Source organism: Cervus canadensis, chromosome 12, assembly GCF_019320065.1.
Source record: "Cervus canadensis isolate Bull #8, Minnesota chromosome 12, ASM1932006v1, whole genome shotgun sequence".
NCBI lineage: Eukaryota > Metazoa > Chordata > Mammalia > Artiodactyla > Cervidae > Cervus > Cervus canadensis.
Genome location: NC_057397.1, coordinates 20338667 through 20344666, shown reverse-complemented (window position 1 = coordinate 20344666; position 6000 = coordinate 20338667). Strand labels below are relative to the sequence as shown.

At 41.0% G+C, this 6000-nt stretch overlaps 1 protein-coding gene across 2 annotated transcripts in view; it reads left to right on the top strand.

Moving 5' to 3' along the window:
- The first annotated feature begins 651 nt into the window (after positions 1-651).
- The window catches only part of ST18 (ST18 C2H2C-type zinc finger transcription factor), a 93798-nt gene continuing 88449 nt past the window's right edge, over positions 652-6000 (top strand). For both annotated transcript variants that reach the window (XM_043484023.1, XM_043484022.1), the window contains exons 1-2: positions 652-690; positions 1824-1923. The gene's annotated coding sequence lies outside the window, so the exon portion shown is untranslated. The remainder of the gene's footprint in view (positions 691-1823; positions 1924-6000) is intronic.

The following is a 6000-nucleotide window of genomic DNA, read 5'->3' as shown; positions in this document are numbered from 1 at the left end:
TTAAAAGTAGTAAAAAATCACGATTGTGCAGATGAGGTGCTGCTGTGTGCTTATTCGGATGCTAATGAGTTTGACATTAGGGAACTCGGAGGGTTTAGAGCTACTCCCTTCTGTGATTCGGTTCTTTATTGGCAATCTTTGAGAAAATAAATGGAAAATGTATTGCTAATAAACACACACCACGATTGGGTGTAGACAAAAAGCCATTACTTTCAGGGTTTAGAAAAGCGCTCTGCCCACCAGTGTTTTCCAGATCTTTTGTCTTAGGTTAGAGTGTGGCAAACAAAGGGGACAGGCAGGTGGACCGACCGAGGGCGAGGGAGGATAAGCCAAACACGGTTGTAGAGAGAGCTGGTTTTTGTTTTTGCTTTTTTTTAGTTGCAATCAAGCAAACTAAGAACTCCTGAGTCCTATGTGACTTTTCAGTCCTTCCCTCCTATGTCTTGAGACTTTTGCTGTGTAAGACATCCTGTGTCTTGAGACATCTGTGTCTTAAGACATCTGCTCTGTCTTAAGGGTTTTATCCCCATTTTTCACCAGGATCTACAGTTGCTGATTTGAGTTGAAGAAGCATCTGCTTAATGTCTGGTCAAAACTTTCAAGTAACGCAGAAATCCATGGTTAAAAAGCCGGACGCGCCAACCTACTGCAAAGGGTAAACACGGACCCTAGAAATCATCTGCCAGGAAGGTTGGTGACTTGTGTTCCAGAATGCCAGTGCCGACAGACAAACCGTAGCAAGTACCTATATTAACACACACTTGCTATATATATATGTGTGTGTGTGTGTATGTGTGTGTGTATATATATAGTGTTCATGTCAGTAGCCACTTGCTGTCAGGCTGAGTGTATTAACACTGAATTTCAGAGTTTTCTTTCAAGGGCCAAACAGCCTGAAGACAGATTCTGTTCCATCCCTGGGACCAGGTAAAGGAGATTCAGGCCTGTGTGTTATGTCTGAAAGCAAGGAAGCCACATGCAGATTGTTCCCATGGAAAGCAGGATAAAATGTTGGCAAAAAGTGCTAGTAGCCTTTCAGGACACCTCATTCAAGAGCAGCTCTAAATCCACATGCCTTTGGGATCTTGTCTCTTGTGACTTCTTGAGGATAGCACGTGCCAAACCTTGACTGATCTTTTTCTTCTGGTGGTTAAAAATAAAACCAACAATAATGACATTGAGAATCCCTATTATACAATTTTCCTAGTAAAGGGCAGACATTTTATCTATATCTATATCTATATGTGTACTTAGTCGCTCAGTTGTGTCCAACTCTTCGTGACCCCATGGACTGCAGCCTGTCAGGCTCTTCTGTCCATGGGGATTCTCCAGACAAGAATATTGGCGTGGGTTGCCATGCCCTTCTTAATCTATATCTTATCTATATATCTAGTTTGGTAAGAAAAACAAAAATTGATTTGGCTTACCTTAATAAAGGTAAAGGGGGTAAAGAATCTGCCTGCAATACAGAGGACCTGGGTTCGCTCCCTGGGTCAGAAAGATCCCCTGGAGAAGGGAATGGCAACCCACTCCAGTGTTCTTGCCTGGAGAATCCATGGACAGAGGAGCCTGGTGGGCTACAATCCATGGGGTCACAAAGAGTCAGCCATGACTGAGCAACTAACACAGACAGGCAGGATAAAGGTAAACATCTTTTCCCCATTGATATATTATTAAATAGTATGACATTTTCATTCTGTTTATAGCATAGTCCTTTGGAATTATAGGTAATTGTTTACTGTTCACATCACTGGTTATTTTTGCTCTTCTGTTTTTTTGCCCTACCTTACATACCTTCTTTCTTTTATTTTTTATCTTAATAGAATGAATTGCAAGATTTCGCACTAAAGTGAACACAGGTGTTCATTCATTCTGACGGAGGGGGGCTCACCGAGTCAGCGTACAAGTTACCTGGAGAAAGAGGTAAGGCAACATTTTTATTAAAAAGCAGAATATGTTGAAATAAAATGGATCTGATTGAAGCGTTTATAAAGACTGTCCCCTATGACATTGCTTTATCTCTGTTGATTTACTTTCACAAAAATATATTGTTAATGCCCGATTTAGGATTGTGATTTTTTTGTCAGAAGTGTGATCACTTTACTGTTTTAAAATATTAAACAGGTGAAGTTCTCTGAGCCTACAAGCCCTTTTGCATATTGATTAGTATGTGTTATTTGTTTGCACATGTTTGCCCTTAGAGAGAGACTCAGCATTAAAATTGTTTTAAAATTCCAATTTGAATTCATTTGTATTAGAAATTAGTTTACTTAAGGATCAAGAGTAAATAAGTGAGATCTTTTAAAGCATGTTTTTAAAAGCATTGTAGCTGATTTCTGCAGTTAATTCCTACAAACACTGAAAAGTAAGGAACTGGGACATCCTTGGGAAAAATCTGTTTAAAATGGCTTACCCCTCTATGAAGAAGCTTGTTTTCTAACATTTATGCATTTTTCAACACATGCATCTCAAATTATCAGCAAGAAAAAATTTTTTTTCAGATGGTTTCAGAATGTTACTTTCACTGAGTTCTCTTTAATCAGAGCATATTAAAAGTATTTTTAAGTCTATGAAAACACAAAGCTGGCGATTGCCCCCTTAGGTCACAAAACTGTGACTTGGAGGCCGCGGTACAGAGACTAATAGAAATCCTTGGCACCCGGCGTCCACCTAAGGGAATGATAGAACTATTTGCTGGAGTCGTTTGGCAAAAGGACACAGACATATGGCTTTGGTTCATGGTCACGTTGCCAGTTGTGCAAAGTTAGAGGGTTAGTCTGCACACAGGAGCAGCAGCAACTCAGAAATCAAAAGTGAGACTCCAAACACATCAGCCTCCTCTTAAAGCCACCCAAGCTTTCACAGGCCCAAGGTTTCTTCCATTTGACTCTAGAAATTCCCTTTCAAAGGCAGCTCTTCTGTAGGGGTGTGCATGCCCTCAGCCTCAGGAAGAGCTCTCCCCAGACAGCTGTGCTTGGTCTGAGAAGACTGAACCTGCTTCCCCATCAGGGGTGAGGGGACATGGGATGGATCACCAACGTGCAGGATGCCATTGTCTGGTTCTTCAGTTTTTTATGCAGAATCCAAAGCAGTACAGATAGAGCTGGACAGGAACAGAGAGTTGAAATCAGGGATCCTATGCCCTAACTAAAAGATTTGGAAAATTTTCCATTTCATTTAGGAGAAAGGATTCAAAAAAGTTTCAGAAAATTACAAATATGGCATCAAGGATGCTGTCAAACTTCCTGATTTTATCCCTTTAGATGTTTTTAAGTTTACTTTCTTTTTTAAAAAGCAAATTAAAAAAAATTTTTAAAAAACAAATTATTATTATGTTTGGCTGCACCACATGGCGTATGGAACTTTCCTGACCAGGGGCTGAACCCGTGCCCGCAGCATTGGAGGCATGGAGTCTTAACCGCAGGACCACCAGAGAAGTCCTTAACGTTTATTTTCTGAATTACTCTCCCTGAGAAATAAGTAAATGTATGAAAAGAGAACCAGGAAAATAAAAGGAGGGTAAGAACAGAGGAAAAATATACTTGATCATTCACTCTTGGTTTCCTTCTCAATGAGTCAACTGTGCTTTTAGGATCATAGCTCATTTCCCCCATCTTTTCCTTGTACAACAGGGAAGCATCTTTTGCTGCCATTTTCAGTTGATTCAAAGCTCTGTTGAAAACAAAATGATGCCAGAATCATCAAAAGGAAGGGCACTCAGTGTAGGGTTCTTTGTTCTTCGATCTGGCCAAGTTTTGTCCCAAGGTACAGACACCATTTAGCTGTTCCATTTTCTGGGGTTAGCCTTTTCCAACTTCCTGAGTTTCTTTTTGTGATTAAAAAAACCTGACTTTTGTAAAGGAAGCATCCGCTGAGGATGGGGGGCTCCTGGTGGGGAGGACCCCTGGACCTCCTCTCGGCAGGCTCGGGACTAAGTTCCTCTCGCCATCACTGTGAGCTTCTCAGGAATGGAAGAGTCACGTGACACAACAGACAGAACTGCTTTGTTGGTTTACAACTCCCGGGAGAGGAACACTATGAAATCTTCTTTAAAGTGGGACTTCTTGTAAGTCAAATGTATGTGAAAGACTTCACAGATTAAAAGTAGCTACAGGAGTGAATTTATATGTAACTAGACAGGGCTTCCCTGGTGGCTTAGATGGTAAAAAATCTGCCTGCCACACAGAAGACCTGATTTGATCCCTGGGTCGGGAAGATCCCCTGGAGGAGGAAATGGCAACCCACTCCAGCATTCTTACCCGGAGAATCCCATGGACAGAGGAGCCTGAGGGGCTACAGTCCATGGGGTCGAAAAGAGTCGGAGACGATTATGCAACTAACATTTTCACTTTCAGACAAGGTTACAATTAATTGTATAAGGATTTTGAGAGTGTCCTCAAAATGTTATCACCATGGCTTTTCTACTAATACTAAGAAATTCGAGACTACTTATAAATCTATATCGAGGATGTCAGTGGATAGAATTCAGGAGAAATAAAGCTTAAAGTTACCAAGAGATTTGTTTTACCCCAATCTTAAGAAGTGATTAAATATTTACTTGGAGGTTGTTTTTGTGGGCAAATAATTTTGTTTAACCACTGATCAAAATAGAGTTTTACATGAAAAATAAAATCAAAGGGAACTAAATCTCCTCACATACCAGTCATTTGCATGTGTGATGGAAGCAAAACTGAGTTTATCAATCTGGTGTCCTGCTCCTTGAATCTCTCCCTTCCACAAATTATCAATTCCAGGGGTCCCTGGTGGCTCAGATGGTAAAGACTCTGCCTGCAGTGCAAGAGACCCAGGTTCGATTCCTGGGTCAGGAAGCTCCTCTGGAGGCAGGCATGGTAACCCACTCCAGTATTCTTGTCTGGAGAATCCCACAGACAGAGGAGACTGGCAGGCTTCAGTCCATAAGGCTGCAAAGAGTTGGACACAACCGAGCCCCACCAAGCTCTGGTCGGTGCTGTGGAGTGATGCAGAAGGAAGATCCCCTGATAGTCCCTGATGTAACTAAGTGCCAGGAGGAGAAGGTGGTCAAGTTCATGTCACTAGGAGGTGATCAAGTTCATGTCACTAGGGACACCTGCACATAGCTTTGTAAATCCCATGAAGATGTTACATGAAAGTTTTCCAAATTTCAAGTAAGTAGTGAGAATGTATTTCATAGTCATCTTTCTTCTTCACTGCATCTCTGCTTATCTCCATTGTTGGTTGGCATAGCCTTCCTTGAAGTTTGCTCCTTTGCCTCCTTTATTTTATAAATTTCTTTCCCTCTTGCCATTTGTCCTTGTATTAATTCCTCTCCCCAGACAATTGGGAGAGAAACTCCTTAAAAAATTTTTTTCATGACTTCATTATGCAATAGATAACAAGTAGCAACCCCTTTTTTTCCTTTCAACATAAATGTTATATGTAACATATCCATAGTTATAGGTTAATAAAACTTATCTCAGTAGTTTCAGGAAAAATAAGAGTGGCAAAATTTGCCTTTACTGTTTTATCTCGATTGAGTTGATTGCTATAGCCAAGAGGAACCCATGGTAAGAGTCTCAGAAAATGTCTTATTCCCATCCATAAACAATGGGATGTAGATAAAGGCCCTAAGAAATGGGGAGAAGGACAGCTTTTTGGAAAATCAAAGCTCTATTTTGAGGAAGAAATGCTTCATTAAGTTTTACAAAGTCAGTTGCAGGCTTGTTCATAGCATTTGGGGCATAGGCAGTAAAGTTGATCAAGCCTCCTTTTCCAATAGGAAAAAAAACAAACAAAACATAATGTTCTCCATAAGAAGTGGAGTTTTCAGAATGCAGCCCATGTTGGTTACAGTGGTGGCTGCTTCTATAACCAGGAGAACTTGACCAGGAAGCTGGTCCCCTCTGCCATGCACACCCCTCATGTCTGAGCACCAGCAATGAGGCAAGGCCTCCTTCCTGTGAAGGAACCATCCCTGAAATGTGGTGCCCACTGAATCCAAGGTTCCATTTTACAAAAATT